The sequence below is a fragment of the Helianthus annuus genome, chromosome 3 (assembly GCF_002127325.2).
Source record: "Helianthus annuus cultivar XRQ/B chromosome 3, HanXRQr2.0-SUNRISE, whole genome shotgun sequence".
Lineage (NCBI taxonomy): Eukaryota > Viridiplantae > Streptophyta > Magnoliopsida > Asterales > Asteraceae > Helianthus > Helianthus annuus.
Window position 1 is genome coordinate 86,151,923 of NC_035435.2, and position 19,388 is coordinate 86,171,310.

A 19,388-nucleotide genomic window follows, 5' to 3' on the forward strand; every position below is an offset into this window, starting at 1 on the left:
AAAGTTATGTCTCTTTTCATCAAGAGGTTTTGTAAAGATATCATCAATTTGGTTTTCAGTTGGAACAAAATACATTTCAATATTACCTTTCTCCACATGATCTTTTATGAAGTGATATCTGACATCTATGTGTTTGGTTCTTGAGTGATGAACTGGATTTTCTGTTATTGCAATTGCACTCTTTGAATCACATAAAATTGGTATTTGTGTCAGATCTACTCCATAATCCTTCAGTTGAGTTTGCATCCACAGCACTTGTGAACAGCAGCTTGTTGCTGCAACATATTCTGACTCTGCTGTTGATGTGGCAACACAGTTTTGCTTCTTGCTTGCCCAACATACCAATTTTTCCCCCAAGATTTGACAAGCACCAGATGTGCTTTTTCTGTCAATCTTACACCCTGCATAATCTGCATCTGTGTATGCAATTAATTCAAGGTTTGTATCCTTTGGATACCAGAGACCAAGTTCTGAAGTGCCTTTTAGATATTTGAAAACCCTTTTTACAGCTTTTAAGTGGGATTCTTTAGGATCACATTGATATCTGGCCAGAAAACATGTAGCAAACATGATGTCTGGTCTACTTGCAGTCAAATATAGCAATGACCCTATCATCCCCCTATAGGTTTTAATATCTACACCTATTCCATCTTTATCAGAATCTAATTTGTTCCCTGTTGCCATGGGAGTTTTTGAAACAGAGCAATTTTCAAGTGAATAATTGACTCAAAAATATTCCATCAATTCTTTGTTTGACTTGTAACCCTAAGAAAAAGGTTAATTCACCCATCATGCTCATTTCAAAGTGGCTGGTCATTAACTTTTGAAACTTTTTGCAAAATTTTTCATTTGTTGATCCAAATATAATGTCATCAACATATATCTGAACTAACAAGGTATGACCTTTGTGTGTTTTGAGAAAAAGTGTTGTATCAATAATACCTTTGGTAAATCCAGAATTGATTAAGAAGTTTGATAATGTTTCATACCAGGCTCTAGGAGCTTGCTTCAATCCATATAAGGCTTTGTTTAATCTATAAACATGATTTTGAAATTTTGGATCAACAAAGCCTTCTGGTTGTTGCACATAAACTTCTTCTTCAATTTTACCATTTAGGAAAGCTGATTTTACATCCATTTGATAACTTTGAAATCCTTGGATGCAGCATAAGCAAGAAAAATTCTTACAGCTTCTAATCTAGCTACTGGTGCAAAAGTTCAACATAATCAATATCTTCTTGTTGACAGTAACCTTTGACCACTAACCTTGCTTTGTTCCTTGTGATTATGCCATTCTCATCAGATTTATTTATGTATACCCATTTTGAGCCTATGACAGATTTGTCTTTAGGCTTAGGTACCAGATCCCATACCTTGCTCTTTTCAAATTGATCCAGCTCTTCTTGCATAGCTTGTATCCAGTTTGGGTCATTCAGAGCTTCTTTGGCAGATTTGGGTTCTACTTTGCTCAAGAACCCAGCATATCCACATTCATGTGCAGTTGCAGATCTTGTTCTCACACCATCAGCTGGATTGCCAATGATATCAGAATGAACATGCCCTTTGATCCATCTTAACCTGTTGTGAACAACTGTAGGTTCTGATGGATTTGAAGTTTCCCCCTCTTCAGTTACCTCTGTTTGGTGTAAAGCATCAGAGTTTTGATTTTCTGTTGTGCTATTTACTTGTTCTTCAGGGTTAGTACATGATATTTTTGATGATTTAAATGTACAAGATTTATCATGTTCTAGAAAATCTTCTGATATCATTTCAAAGAGATGCTCATAATTTTCTTGTTTGTCAGAAAAATTTATTTCTTTCATGTATTCATCAGAAACTTCAGTTTCTGATGAGTCATCAAATGAGACATATAAACTTTCTCTGATTGTCCTTGTGTTAAGAATAAAAAATCTATAAGCTTTTGAGGACAAAGAATATCCAAGAAAAATACCTTTTTCTGCTTTTTTGTCAAATTTTTCAAGGCTTTCAAAATCATTGAAGACAAAACATCTACAACCAAATGTGTGTAAAAATTTTACACTTGGAATCCTTCCATTTATAATGTTGTAAGGTGTTTTGTTTAGCCTTTTGTTGGGATTGAACCCTAACAGAGGAACAGATAATGTAAAGCCAAAACCGGATCCCATCAGTGGACACTTAATGAGCAGCAGTTTACTCTAATCTCTCCCCCTGACAGTGGTTATCTAACAGCTGATAAATGTTAAGTGCTGCTCAATTACAACAACTGATAAACCAAACTCTGATGATTACCTAACAACTGCTGAAGACAAACTCTGCTGCTCTATCTACTGCTGTGTCCTAAGTGCTGCTGAAGACTCAAGCACTGCCTTCTCAAAGACTGATCACCTTTGAAGAAAGCACTGAAGACTCAACATCTGTGCTAAGGCTACAACAGTGGAACGTGAAGCAGTAGTTTCCTTATGTTTTGTATGTTAGTGAATGTCAGATGTTACATGACAGTAGTTTGTACAGATCAGTATTTATAGTTTGTTAGGTCGTTAGATGTCACTATCATGGTGATGTCAGCTGAAGTATATCAGTAGTTTGGTTTGCCTATAAGTATGACAGTACTCTGTACTGTTACACTTGATCGTTTTGAGTGAGTTCTTCTCCTCAATTCATCCTTTCATCTTGTGCAACCAACTCTGGTGTATCAGGCTGAGGGGGAGTTTAGATTGTAAGCTTTTACTGTAATCTTTTGCTTCTTTGTAAATCATTTGACTCAATGAAAAGCAATTGTCTATCAATCTATTCCTTCCTTTGATTGTGTTTACATAGTTTGCTACTCATTTCCGCTGCACTTCACCATTTATGCAAACAAACACAAATCATGACAGCCTCAGATCCTAACAATTGGTATCAGAGCATGGACAGTCAAATTCGATCTAACAATCAATTTGACATAACAGTTCAGCTCAAAACTCATTGATACTAAGGTTGGTTGCATTCAGTTGAAAAACAGAGTAATGAACGAATCATGGTCAAAATGATTATTCAAAAACTCTGTAAATCAACCAAGATGTCATATGTCATACAAATCTCACACAACAAGTGTTTTCATGCATATGTCACTCATAGTTTTCAGATCTGTAAAATATCTGATAAATTAGGGGATCGTTCGATGCTTTCAAAATTGATTTCAATTGTTGTTTTGATATTTGTGATGTTTTCAATAAACAACTAAAGTATGTACCTCAGTTCAGCAAAACTTGTGTTCATCTAAAACACTAGAACACTGCTGAAAAGGAAAAGAGGGAATAAAACTTTAGTCAAAAATTTCTCATGTGTTCAAAGGCAAGTTGAGTACCTTCAAAAGGACCAAATCTACTTTGTCCAAAACACAATGAGAAAATAAAATGTCAAAACAGTCCTAATCATATGTAATGTGAGATCTGAACTAAAACATGCTCAAACATGGTCAGACTTCTTAAAACATTGCTTCAAAGTGATTATGGACAAGGTATGTTCAAAATAAAATCTCCTAGTGAGTATTTCTGAACATATGAATAATAAGGGTAAAAAGGGAAAAGGGAAATAAAAATCTCAAAGTGTGGCTATCTCAAAACTTTTGAAATCAAAAGAAAAGAGTACTAGCTTAAAACACTTGTGAGGTTAGAATTAGATCTTCAGTGGTCATCATACAACTGTGTGCATTCATCAATACATAAATTGTTCTGGTAACAATGGCATATCCAGTGATTGTGCTTAAAAGAAATTTACAATCAATTGACAAGAAAATGACCCAAATAATGGTCAGAATAACTTGAGAATAATTTGATCATTTACTTGAAAAGAGTGTCAGATCCTTTTGATTATCTCCAAAACTTCCTTTATTTTTTTTTAAGGTGTTTTCCTTTTAATAAAACCAGATGCATTTTAATCTTTATAAAATGTATTTTGTACTTTTACTCTTTTTTTAATAGTAAAAGTTCATCTCTGGTCAGGATGTAATCTCCTTATTTTTGTGTGAAATTACTATCCTCAAAACTGGTCAAAAGGAAATGACACACACATCAAGGTCATGTTAAGCTCAAGTTTAGTTTGTCACTGATCAGAAATTGATTGTAAATTCATCTTTGAACTACTAAGACACTCATGTTCTAGTAATTAGACATAAAATGAGTTGTTCTAAGTAGAGCAAGACTTCATCATCTGGGATGCTAAACCACTGTCTAAAATAATAGACAGATGGCAAAACCTTGAACAAAATTTCTGAGAATCACTGCTGACAATTTTATCTTGATATGATACATCTAAAATGTATCCTGTTAAGAATATCATTTCTGTAAACAACAGATGATAGATAAGATATTGTGTTCTCACAAAGACAAAAATCAATATCTACATCTAAACAAACTGATGCTAAAATATTTGTCGAAAGTCAAAACACTGCTGCACAAACAGTTGTTAAACATATGATCTTCATTTGTCTTATCCACTGTTGTTTCTAAAATGCTGTTGTGTTTTAACATCTGCTTTCTAAAGTCTGTCCATTGCTAAAGTGTCAACCTCTGTTCTTCAAAAACACTGATGTTAAAATCATTGTTTCATCCACTGATACATCCACTGTTTCATTTTATTACCGTTGTAACTACTGATACTTGCTCCATCAGTAGTTGTCAAAACAACTGTCCTCCATCATTTACCATTCCATCAGATGTTTGATACGTGGTCAGTTTTTAGCCTTCAGATCAAAATAACCGCTGCACATCAGCAATCACTTTTTCCCTAAATAAAACCCTGATTAAATCCAAACAGAGTTTTACTGTCGAATTGAATTCCAAAAGTTCTCTTCACAAAACAGTTTCCCTTTCATAACTCCAAAAATCTTATTCGATATTCATCATCAAAAATGACGAAGCCAAAATCGAAATCAAAAACAAAACCTTCATCATCTTCATCCAAAACAGCAGAAGCCACTGAAATGGCCGCTGAAACCATGGAGATACGCTACAAAGCTCCACACAATTATGTGGGTATACTCACAAAACCCACCGATAACCACACCTTCGATTCTATCCTTGACATCCTTTCTGCATCAAAGTACAAAACTTTGATAACAGCAGACGCTCATATTTACCTTGATACCCAGAGAGAGTTCTGGAAAAATGCCACCCTTGAAAAACAAGGAGACATCATCGCCGCCATCAACTCCTCGATACAGGGTAAGGAGGTAAAAATATCTCCGAAATCCATCTCTGAAACCTTTAAACTCGATGATTTAAATGGAAAAACCTCTTTTACAAAAGACGAGTTGGTAAAGGATTTCATGAACAGGGGTTATGGAGAACAACCAAAGGTAGATACCCTACAAAAGGGTTACTTCCCTTCTGCACCCAGATTTTTATTTCACACACTGCTCATGTGTGTTTCAAATAAAACAACGTCCTTCAATGAGATACCAACAAAAATTCAATGCTTGGGGTATGCAATTTTAAACGATAAAAACTTTAACTACTCCCAGGTAATATTTGATGATTTGGTAAAGAACGTTGATAATAAGGCTTTTCTGCTCTTTCCGAGATTTCTAAGCTATTATTTTGAACAAACATTTGTAGAGAAAGATGCAGAACTGCCCAAACAAGGTGTCTCATTCAAAATAAACTTTTTAACAAAAGAAACTTTTTCAAGAATGATGGCACCAATAAAATTAAAAACAAAAGAGGCAGAGCAGGTTTTAGAAACTGCCACTGACCCTGTAGCAACTACTGCTGAGCCCACTGCTCCAGGTGACCAAAGTAGCACACCTACTGCTTTGAAACCAACACCTGCCACCAAAAAGACCAAAAGAAAACCATCCAGAAAACCCACCAAACCCAAAACAAAGGCAACTCTGGAAGATGAGATCCCAGAGCAACTACAAGTGACAACACAAAAGTCACCGAAAACCACTGCTGCTACTTCCTCACAGCAGTTGGTAGAAAGATTTCAACCCCAACCTCAAACTCCTCTTGCATCCTCACAAAAGGATCAAGTTGTAAGCACAGGGACACCACAATATGAAGCTCTAGGTCCACTCGGATCTATCTTCCACAGTCCTGATCCCAAGGACATGTCTCTTTCTACCCCCACACCCTCACCAATAATATTACCACAATCAATAATGCCCCTGTTGCATGCAGTTGATATGGCGCAGACACAAACCAGTTCCTCTCAATCACCTATTACTGAGAGTATACCTCCACAAGTGACTGGGTCTGATGTGCATACCTCTGCTATCCCAGCAACAGTTGAGGAGGTTACACCCCTTGAGTTACAAGTAACTCTTGGTGGTAGTTCAAGTGGAGCAGCAACTACGACTGATGGATCAACAGATCTTCAGTTGGACAGTTGTTTCATAACTAAGACTCCCTTGAAGGCAATTTCTTCCATGACAACATCGGTAACCACCAGTGAGTTAAATATAACCACTGGTACCATCAAAGGTTTATCGGTTGCTGAAGAAAGAAGTCCCTAGTACCAAGAACAAGGGGCATCAATGGATGATATTTGGGATTCACTTCCTAAGTCAAAGATTGATACAACCACTGCGGTGGGGATTCAGATGATCCTGTTAATTCAGGTGATGATTCAAGATATAATGAATTGACGGCCAGAGTTGAAAACCTGGAATCTTCAGTTGCAGAAATAAAAGATATGGTGCAGCAGCTGTTAGAAGCTCAAATAGCCCAATCTTCTGCCCCTCCTGCTCAAGCACCTGCTCCACAAGCATTTGCTGCAAATGAGCTATGGAATATTCTCCAACCACTGCTTGAACATAAGCAACAATTGGCTACTAAACAGCATGCAAATCAAGTAAAAATGCTGACGAACATGGTGGAATCTCGGTTCAAAGACACTCAAGCAGACATCAAGGCTATAAAGGCCAACATACAACAGAATGCTCAAAGTGAGAAAGCTCCTTCTGCCATTTTCTTCATGGACACACCCCTGGCAGATAATGCCAAAAAGGGGGAGAAAAACAGGTTGAAAAAGAAAGGTATAGAAGATGGGATACACATTGAACCTGAGAAACCCAAAACAGCTGATACACCAGCAGTTACAAAAACTGCTGCAAGTAGCCAAACAGCTGCCATCTCATCAACACACACCACCTCATCACACACCATCACAACTACTGTTCCACCACCACCTGTGTCTACAACACAAATATCCTCATCAAAACCAAAAACCACCAAACCACCATCATCCAAAGCCACACCACCACTGCCTCCTGCCATAAAGCAGAAGACAGCAGATGTTACAATATCTGCTGTAGTGACAACAGTGATTGAAGCACCAGTTGTTTCAACCACTGTTAGTCAATCACAATCCACTGCCATCCAATCTCAAACCACTGATCCACCCAAAACATCATCAGTCTCCTCTTCAAAAAGAAGAAGGGTCTTCATTCCTGATGATGAGTCACCACCACCATCACCACCTTCAAATATCATTTCCCATTCTCCATCCCCTGCTCAAAAGCAGAAGACAACAACTGATACATCAGTAGTTGTAATGACAACAGCAGTTGAGACACCAGTTGTTTCAACCACTGTTAGTCAGACATCCACAACTGCCCTAATTCTTCCTATATCTCTTCCTATATCACAACCACAGCTCCTAAAAAGAAAAAGAAAGCCAATCACTGCTGATGAAGGTAGTCATGATCCAAATGCTGCAAAGTATCCACTGGAACTAGAAGCCATCAAAGATGAGATGAGGCAGTTTTACACAGAAGCAGACCCATCAAAAAGAAAATTCTCCTCACTCATCGGCTATATAGCTCCAGAAGATATAAATGATTATCTCAGAATACAGGAAAGGCAAGCTAAAGTTAAAGCCAAGGTTGACAGTGAGAAAGAAAGGCTAAGCGAAGAAGGCATTGCAAATAGACTGGAGTTCTACCTTGCAAAGGTTAAGCAGATGGAAGAATATGCACAAGAGCTAGACAAAGAAAAGGCTGACCAAAAGAAGAGATTGAGAGAACAACTTCTAGCCTTCATCATGAAAGAAAAGTTCTATTCTGCTGAAGAATCCCAGTTTAAAGAATGGCCTTTAGTAGCTTTGAAGCATGAGGCTGAAAGGATCCAAAGAATCAAAATGATCCCTCAAAGAAGAAAACTGCTCCAAACTGGAGTAAGTACAAAAGACTCATTGCTGATCTCACTGCTGAGTATAAAAGGAAGAAAAGGGAGTTGGTGGATGCTAAGATAGGCACTGCTGAAGCCATATCAAAATGGTCTAGGCAACAAACTGAGGAAGCTTATGAAAGACTTGAGAAGCAGAGGATGAAAGCCTCTAACTCTCCTAAAAGGTCTAACTACAAAAAGCTTCAAGAGCAAGTCAAACTTTTCGAAACACAGATCAGCACAGCAGAAGATTTTGTCACAAAGTTGAGTAAAGAAAAGAAGGAAATGCTATCTGCTAGAGTAGAAAAGGACAAAGAAGCTGAACAGATTGAAGAAGCTATGAAGAAAATAGCTTCAGATAAAGAAAGATTGGCAAAAATACAAACCCTTGCAAAAAAGGTCAAAGTAGTAAGCCAAAAGTCATCAGTAAATCTCACAAAGAGTGAGCTGATTGACAAAGAAGTTGAAGCAGACATAGCTGAAGCCAACAAGATTATTGACCAAGCATTCATACGAGTGTCTGAAGCTCATGATACTGCTCTGCACTTCTTCTCCAGGCCAATCACTTCAAGTTCATCAGATAATAAATCTCTCCCAAGGAATGGTGATGTGAAGCATATATCAAGGAATCAGGCACTAGGCCTAAGTGCTGAAGATCTACAGGATCTCCTTAAGCTTACACTGTGCAGGGATGAGGATGATACAAGTTCCAAGGATTTTGAGGAAGAATTTAAAAGAAAAGCAAAGGAACTTCTGATGAAAAATAAAGGTCCTGAATAAGGAAGGGTTTTGGCATTATCTGTTCCAGGGGGAGATTGTTGGGATTGAACCCTAACAGAGGAACAGATAATGTAAAGCCAAAACCGGATCCCATCAGTGGACACTTAATAAGCAGCAGTTTACTCTAATCTCTCCCCTTGACAGTGGTTATCTAACAGCTGATAAATGTTAAGTGCTGCTCAACTACAACAACTGATAAACCAAACTCTGATGATTACCTAAAAACTGCTGAAGACAAACTCTGCTGCTCTATCTACTGCTGTGTCCTAAGTGCTGCTGAAGACTCAAGCACTGCCCTCTCAAAGACTGATCACCTTTGAAGAAAGCACTGAAGACTCAACATCTGTGCTGAAGCTACAACAGTGGAACGTGAAGCAGTAGTTTCCTTATGTTTTGTATGTTAGTGAATGTCAGATGTTACATGACAGTAGTTTGTACAGATCAGTATTTATAGTTTGTTAGGTCGTTAGATGTCACTATCATGGTGACGTCAGCTGTGTGACAACCGTCAATTTTGCATGCATCCGTACAATTAATTAATTTTAATTATGAGCTTAATGACTGTGCTTGATTACATCTGATGCTTTAAACTGCTTACTGATTTATGTTATATACATACATGTGCATTCTTTACATACAGTCACTTCAATTATTTCATACAGACTCTTAGTGACAAACCTGATGCACAAAGCACAGTTAGTACAGTGGGAGAATAACTCAGACACATGCTGACAATGCCAGCACTTAGACAGATACTATTTTTAGGCCAGTGTGGGCCAGAGTTAAATCACTACACCAGTATGGAGTATAGGGAAGTGAGAAATATAAGACTATGTCACTAGGTGACAGTTTGAGTGCCGGAAAGTGCCTAAAACACAATTTAATTACAGAATTCCACATTTTTAATAACAATTCAGTTTTTAACACGCTCATATTATTCATAATATTGACTAAGTAGTCCTGGACACTTTCCTAAGTGTTGGAATTAATTTCGTTACAAAAAGATGCACAAAAGACGCTTTACGGGTCAATTAAACGCTTTAACGGAACGATGCGAAACCGAACAACCAGACATTACCCGGGACATGAAAATATTGTTAGAAATATTATTTTAGTATTTTAAATTAATCATGGTCACAAAAACCCCCATGCATCATGCAAACATGACATACACCCACTATACTTGTAAATACCCTTAAGTTTGTAGTAAATACCTACTAATTAACAAAATATTTACACATTACCCCCCCCCCCAACCGAATTTCCAGCAAAATGATTACCAAAATATTTTGTTTAGATTTAGTTTATATTCTCTTGATCATTGATTGGCTAAGAATTAACTAATGATGACTATAGGGTTAGGGTGGCCTTTGATTTCCAAGAAATATGCCATCATTCCTCAAGATTACTACTCCTCTCTCCCTCCTCCTTCTAAAATCGGCCAACATACCCTTCTCCTCTCACCATAACTGAAATTCATCATCTCCTACCTTCACAACTTCATCTCTTTCACTAACAAACCCTATTCCAAGCTCCAAGATCCTCCATAGAAGTAAGAAGTTGAAGTGCTCTCAAGAAGCTTTGTTCAAAGCTTTTCTCACCATCATTTCTTGTCATCTCATCCTAAGTTTACAACCCTAGCCTTGTGCTAGTAGTAAGTCCATTCATACTCTTGTTTCACTTCGATTCTTGTTCGATTGTTGAATGTTCTTCACACACAAAAGCTTAAACAGCTTGCTGAGTTGGATTTTCAGCCAACTTCAACAGGCTGTAACGGGATCATTTTAAAATGAAAAACGGAATTTCTAAAGCCTAAAATGAGTATTTTGGAATAACTAAACAAATGGCGCTGGAATCATAATTTTTCGATACCGTTTACTATTTTTAAAAGATTATTTTTGGACAGCAGCTCAAGCTGCATTTTTGTTTCAGAAAAAGCATGACATTTTCGTAGTCACAACTTAAGACCTGAATAAAATCAACCCATGAAATTTTTACAGAAGATGGACACCGTTGTCAGGACGACCCTCCAACTGGAATTTCGTCAAACGGACTTACGGTTGATTTTTAGTGAATATCTCCGTAAACTGTGATCAGAAGGTAGCAAATCTGATTGCAGTCAAGAAAATGAATTTTTATAAAATATGGGTAACGAATTGGACTTTGATATTTTTACACAATAAATTTTGGAACATATGTCATATTCTGTAAAAATTTGAGAATTTTTAGAAAAGGTTAACTATTTTATAAAAATCCTCGAAAACAGACCGGTTGTGAGTAATAAAGCTGAAATAAAGTAAGTAACGTTTTGTTTGTCGATATGTCGGTTTGATTATTGAAAATGAACTATTGGATATATATAAAAGAAAATGATATGCTAATTTAGCATGGACACCTCTATTTACAAAGGAGACTATGGCGAAATTTCCCGAAAATCCTAACACTTAGTAAATATTTTCTAGACAAGAGCTTTCTAGTATATTTTCGACTAAGTTTTCAAAGATAAAACTCGTCATAATATTTATCACAAAATACGAATTATCGGAGGTTGGTTTCATACATGAACATGGTTAAATATATATTTCCGGCATCCCATCCTTGGGAAGGAAACGCATATATAAGATACTTTAGAAGTATTGATACTAGAATATGGAACAAACAAATATTCCAACACGACATATGATTAAGTTGAAATACTAATTATTTTGACAAATAATTATCACACGAAATAATATAAGAAGCGTAACCCAAAGACATAAATATTAAGACAAGGCACGATCCGTTCGTCTAATAGACGTTAGACCATTGTAGGTAGTCGTGTTTGCTGAGGAGATTTGGGTTACGAATACCGAAGACGCAATACAGTGAGTTCATGTCCCCCTTTTCTCTTAACCGTTTTCAGTTTTATACTTCGGGGGTGAAATACATGTTACAATTTTTACAGACATTTACAGACTTTTACAGACATTTACAGACATTTACAGACTTTTACAGACATTTACAGACATTTTTATACATGGTATGATTAGCTAAGGAACTTACTGTTAGATCACGTGAATGGATAGGCTATTATCGTAAGACCATTAATCCTTGTATAAGGACCGAGAGGCATGAGTGATAGATCTATTGGGTGTTGCGAGCCCCACACATGGGCCAGCGTGTGGCTGCATGTGGTGACTATGTCGTTCCGCCGGAAGGACCGGTATGAAATACGCGTTACAGGTTTGAGTGCTTCCTAGACCATGTCACTTATTAATGTATTAGCTACACATTAATTGATCTGTTTTTCCTTATTGCTACATACCAAGGACATACATTTTTTTACAGACATATTTCACAATCTGTACAGACACACATTAATGATTTATACAGACTCACATACACATGAACTCGCTCAACTTTTTGTTGACTTTTCAAACTACATGTATTTCAGGAAATTAAGTATGGATCTGGCGGGCGTTGGAATTTCAAGTCATGTTAAGTATAAGGATGTCATCCATGGTTTTTGGGTTTTGGCCAGTGTGTCTTAATCTTGGACGAGACACGTCTTCTAAACTTTGATTTCATCTATTATCTTTTGATGAGTCCTTAGCGAACTTTTACACAATTCATACGGTTTGTAAAACTTAAATTTTGAAGTCTACGTTTTAGACAATGTTGTTATGTTTTAAACTCATTTTATGGATGACAAATCTTTGGTATTATCATATAGATTGTTTGATATGGTTGAATGCAATGATAACAAGTAAGTCACCCCATAATCACGCTTCCGCAAAAGTCAGGGTGTGACAGCTTGGTATCAGAGCTTCGATCGTAGCGAACTAGGATTCATTCTCGAGTCTAGACTACGATCAATAGGGCTCTCACGAAAACGCTTTTACAAACATGTTTTCATTGCATACACAAAACGCCCAGATCCAGGGAACAAACATTTTTACAAACAAAAGGCACAAATACACATTCCAAAATATATGTTTATAATTCAATCTTAGAGATTGAGGGAGGTTCAGCCTTAGAGGCTGGGGAGGTTCAGTCTTAGAGACTGAGGGGTTCAATCTTAGAGATTGAGGGAGGTTCAGCCTTAGAGGCTGGGGAGGTTCAGTCTTAGAGACTGAGGGGTTCAATCTTAGATATTGAGGAGGTTCAGTCTTAGAGGCTGGGGAAAAAAAAAATTTTTAGTCTTAGAGACTGGGAGGTTTGGTCTTAAAGACCAGGGATTTAGTCCTAGAGACTGGGGAAGTTGGTCTTAGAGACCAGGGAGTTGGTCTTAGAGACCAGGGAGCTGGTCTTAGAGACCAGGGAGCTGGTCTTAGAGACCAGGGAGTTAGTCTGAGAGACTAGGGAGTTCGGTCTAAGAGACTGGGTGGGATAGTCTAGGGAAGACTAGGATGATTACTTGCTTACATTGCTATCGCATACATGCTTAATTGTTGATTATTGATAAACGTGCATATGTGGAAACTGTTTTAATACATACTTTGACTACCATGCACCGATACACATGTCGCCTTGATCAAAAAGTGGGTTGTCAAACATTGATGACCCTATGGCCGCCGCCACAAATAATGAGACTGCACTTGCGCCGGAGATATTTACGTCAGACACTGAGAGTGACCCTGACATGTTGACCAAGAACGAGGACGACTGCCAACCATCCGCGCTGCCACACTCTGGTGATGAATTACCCTTGCAGATGGCTTCCTTGACAAGAAACTTCCTGCCATCCTTGTTTCGGTCCACGATTACCTCATCATTTGGACACTTCGATGACGCGCACATCGTGGCTCCGATTCTCGACGCCGTACCTCTTGGACAAGTTGTTTGATGACGACGTTAATTTGCTTATTGATGATCCTTCCGTTGATACCCAGGATGATGGAAAGTTAGATGAGGACGTTGTTACTAACTCTACGTTTTGAGATCCCTATTATCAAACTATCCTCTGATTCTAGTATACACTCGATTTCAGACTCCTTTGAGTCTGCGACATTTACGACTTTACACACAGGCAGGTTACCGCTTTTTGCTCTCGACACGGACGACGATGCCGCTTTGACTACTGCACTAACACTTGCTCAAGATCACATACCCTCACACTCCACAGGACCTGCCCCTGAGGCAACTCCAGTTCCTTGCGGGCCAGCTTGATGTTGCACCTGCTGAACCTATTTAAACGTGACATTATTTCCTTTGGACTACTATACCTTGCACTCCTCTTACCAGACCCAGTACCTGTACCTATTAATCTTCTTTTGTTGAGACATTTCTACCGCACCTGCACCCGCTGATGTTGCACCTATGAAGACCGACGTCCATTGCACCGACATGCCTACCGCTCTCTTTCAAGACGTACCCGCACCCCGGGAAGGCGCTCCAGGTCAGCACCCGCATAACGATTCTTCAGCTACGGCAACATTTTTCCTAAACTTAACAAGACGCACCGTTCGCTACATTCACCTCTACAACGCTGGACAAGTCATTTCAATGGATCCCTATGCTACACTATGTTGATTTTAGACCCTTGTAATCCCCCACATTATGGGGGCTACACATGGGATGAGTACACTTGTCACATGAGCTACAGTTTGAGGATATGATTCGCAGAGTGTTGGAGCTTGAGCTGACACCACATTTGGTAACTTCAAATGCAAAAACATTGCATAAATGAAAACATGATTCAAGTATTTACATCACAAAACAACATATTGCCTGAAAAGTTTATGTAAGACACCACGCCCTCCACCCTGTCTATTGCCAGTATACATTGAACCTCCACATATATCAAGGTTCCTTTCGCGCTCTAGACCGTTGCTATCACACCGTTCCCAGGATTCTGATACTCATTTCTTTACTATCGAGCAGCAGAGTAGACAATTACTTCGACATGTACACAAGCCCGAGGAGGAAGTCCACGCGCGTTAACAGTTTACTTTCTTTTCCTCCTCGTCCTTAGTCACCAGTATAATTGGTTTCTGGATTATGTGGACTGCATTACATTTGGGTAAAGACACTAATGATAAGTCGGGATTGTGGAGACTTTAAAGACCACTTCTGACTACGTAATTTTGATGCACTAATATACTTGTTGGACAAGGGTAGGGTGACCCTGCGTTCCTTCTGATATGATACGTTTTGTAAAACACAGTGATTGTGGTCGGAGGATGACGAAAGCCCAATCATCTTTAAACATGCGACAATACTTATGACTAATAACTAATGAAAAACTCGATCGCTATATTCCCACTAAGCACGCTGTTGATCAGCATATTTGTGCTACAACTATAATGCTACATGCTTACTTGTGACGTTCCTATTTACAAGTTGTGCAATAATTGTGACGATATGTGATTGATTGTTATAACAACTACGTATATACATATATGTAATACACCCCCTGGGTTTCAGTCGTTAAGTAGATGCTTTTGTGCTTACGTTCTTAAAAGAAACCTGACTTATCCGATCTTCCTCTTAGAAGATGTCAATTCAAGGAAACACTGATACCAACAACCCTCTGCCGACTACAGAGGCGGAATTTCAAGAACGCCTCATACAGATCATCGCACAGTACGAGGCCCTTCGCTCTGAACGCAGCGGAGGTACCTCGGGAAATAATCCAGCCAACGGCTGTACCTACAAGCAGTTCTTAGGTTGCCAGCCCCTGCATTTCGACGGCACTGGGGGTGCCGTAGCTTTCGTGCGTTGGATTGAGAAAACGGACACTATTTTGCGTGCAAGCAAATGCGCCCCAGAGCACCAGGTCACGTACATTTCCGGACTGTTCCAAGATGGGGCTTTGTCATGGTGGAAACTCCAGGTTCAGACGATGGGTGAGACTACTGCGTATGCTTTATCATGGGACGAGCTGAAAGAGCTAATGCATAAAAAGTACTGTTCGAGAACAGAAAGCCAGAAGGTGGAAACTGAGTTCTGGAACTTGAAGATGGAAGGTCCAAAAATAGCTGAGTATGTGGAGAAGTTCCAAGTTCTGTCGCGTATCGTTCCTTACATGGTAGACCCAGAGTTTAAGAAGATTGAGCGTTTCATTTGGGGATTGGCACCCCAAATCATGAGCATGGTGACGACATCGAAGCCTACAACGATCGCTGAAGCCATTAATCTAAGTGTGGCCTTGACTGAAGAAGCAATCAGGATGAACAAATTTTCAACCTCTGAGGGAAAGAAGGAGACTCATGTAGAGTCAACTGGAGATAACAAGAGGAAGTTCGCAAACTTTAAGCAGAGTACTCAGACGAATAGCAACAACAAGGTCAAAAAGAGAAAAGAGTACATGGGTAAACTACCTAAATGCGACAGGTGCCGACGTCATCATACCGGGCGATGTAAAAATGGGAAGTGTGACAGCTGTGGCAAAGTGGGACACAACAGGGAAACGTGTTGGAGTGAGACGAAGCGTGGAAAGAAAGGAAAGGGAAAAGATAAAGGATGTTATACCTGCGGGGATATGAGGCACTTTAGGAAAGATTGCCCAAGGGAGATTAAGCAAAATCATGGGAAAGATGTCTAACACCGGAGCCAGAGAAGCACGCCAGGAATCCAAGCATGGATATCGGTACGTCCCATACTACTCAACGTTATGCATCTGTATTGCCAAATACTGTTGCAAATTCTACGATTCGCACCTCTAAGAGTTCGAGAGTATAATTGGTTTAAGCAGCGAGTAAGTAGGTATTCCAATACCCATTAGAACTAGCTTAGGGGAAGCTAGTGGAAGCCAACACAGTAACTGGAATCGGCAAGATAGAACACGGGAAGCGTAAGATTACACTTGATCTACTGCCAATGAATTGGGAGACTTCAACAAGGTAGTTGGAGGGATTGGTTGACAAATGATCAATAGGAGATTGATATCCGCACCATGATGGCGAACGAAGAAGTGATCTTGACTCATGAAGCAGGATACGCCTCTGCAAATTACAAATCGCTTGAAGGCACAAAGAATGTTACGAAAAGGATGGGTTGTTTTATGGCTCATGTCAGGGACAAGGGAGCTGAAGAACTAAAACTCGAAGATGTCCCTGTGATAAAAGAATATCCTGAAGCCATCCCCGAAAACTTGCCAGAATTATCTACTCAGTGACAAGTCGAATTTTGCATCGATTTGATTTCCAGGAGCCGCGCTTGCAGCCAATACACCTTGGCAATTTACACCTTCAGACATGCAAGGATCGACAGTGTAGCTTCAGTAGCTGATAGAGAAGGAAGATAACAGACCAAGTTTCCCATTTTGGGTAACCCCAGCTCTGCTCATCAAGAAGAAGGATGTGACTTTCAAATGAGCATCAATTACTAGGAGCCGAACGAGCTAACCCACGAGAGTCGGTGACTCTCGCAAATGATTAACGAATTACGTATTTAACTAACTGTGAGGATCCAACTACTATTACATGACTAATTGACGATCGAGTGCCGTTAGCGATGAATTCAGGAAGAAGGTATACCGGGGAAATCGTGGGACGATAACTTGTCTTTAGACGCACACAAGATGGTGTTTCCTACACAATGCACAAAACCGAGTTACACAGAATATGAAACCTTGAGGATCTAGAAAACATATGATTAGGACCCTTAGGAACCCAGGTCCAAACGTGTAAAGGTTGTTACTTAGACACCATATCTATTGACTCAATCGAACACCACTAACCTGACATATATGCCATTTCAGTTAACAGAACAGAAAGTACTTGAAATTCTTTCGTTTAAATCTTCATTTTTGCTTCTAGCCAAGTAGATGTTTGCATCTCTACTCCCCTTAAAGTAGTTGTATCGCTTTGATTTTCTTCGCTGAGAACGAACACACATTTGCTTCGATATTTGGTCATTACCTCATACTCAGTGTGTCATTACTTGAAAACTCACATATTACGCATGCACCTTTTGCTACGCGTGTGGTTTCATTTCAAACGCTTCATTGAAATTCGAATATTATGTTGCTAAATCTAACTACTGGTTTGTGATTCGAATGGCCTACATTATTGTAACGGTTGACTCTTTGCTATCAGGTCAACACACCTTCTCGAAAACTTCTTTTGTTTCAAGATACATTCATGGTTTATTTTTGTAACCATGTTGGGATTCCCTTGTTGATACATACGTTTATTGTCGGGTTACGCTGAAAATAAGTTCAATTGCTTGAACTTCTCCATTTCGCATATTTGGTTTAAGACGTCATATGATGTATTGAGAGCATCATATTCAAACATTTTTGCAAAGACTCTTTCATTACGAGTCGTAGTAGATTCGGTTGATCTATGACTCCACTAAATCGTTTGACTGACTTCGACACCTTGAGGTGATATTTTCACAAAAATTGAAGCTTGTGCTAATTGGGTTACTCACTTCATATACAGATTTAAATTATTTATTTGCTCTAAATCCGTCTCGGTTATCACAATTAAAGCAGTCTCCACACAATTGTGTGTTAAGGCAATGGTACATAAATTCATTTCATAAACACAATGTACCTCTTAACGATTCTTTCATTGACAAATCGAATACCTTGTGGTATTTAATATTTTTTTTCACCTTCGATCAAAAACATTGGCTCTTTGATATTCTTTGTTCAACTGGAAACTTTACGACATTGTGTAAATCAAACCTTCGGGTTGTCTTTGTACACTTTCATTTGATTTCAGGCACGATGAACTTGTTTAGTCACCATTATTATCTCTCGTCATTTCAACACCTTGTGGTGTCATTGCAAATTTGCAGCTTGTGCTAATCATGGTCGATCGTTTTACACAAAACTACATATACTTTTGTTTGAACTAAGTCTTTTAAACATTCCTGATGCAACTACGAATCAAGACAATGATACACCAGATTCACTTGTATTTCATTCAGTGTATTTTCGCAATTCGAGAATGTCAGCACACAAATTCTTATCATTTACTCATTCGAAAGCTGACAGGTCATTTTCATCTCCAAGTTGTTGATTTTGAGTTCATGTAGCGGATGCTATGGTTTGTGAAAATTTGCATACTATAACCAATCATTTGAGAATCCTATTGGACAAAACTCCTCTTTTGTGAAACCCCTGTTAACTGGATTACACTAGAGTATGCGTCGATACGTCTTGTACCTTCGACGCCAAATGCTAAAAGCACATACCTTTTAATTCGTGATATTATATATATTCTTGGACTCACTTGATGTGAATAGGGTTGGATTCGATTTGGTGATTATCTACCTCGGTACTATTCATATGCATACATACATAATGAAACCCTAAGGAGTTAAGGTAGTACAAATTTCGAGGACGAAATTTTCTTAACGGGGGGAGAATGTGACAACCGTCAATTTTGCATGCATCCGTACAATTAATTAATTTTAATTATGAGCTTAATGACTGTGCTTGATTACATCTGATGCTTTAAACTGCTTACTGATTTATGTTATATACATACATGTGCATTCTTTACATACAGTCACTTCAATTATTTCATACAGACTCTTAGT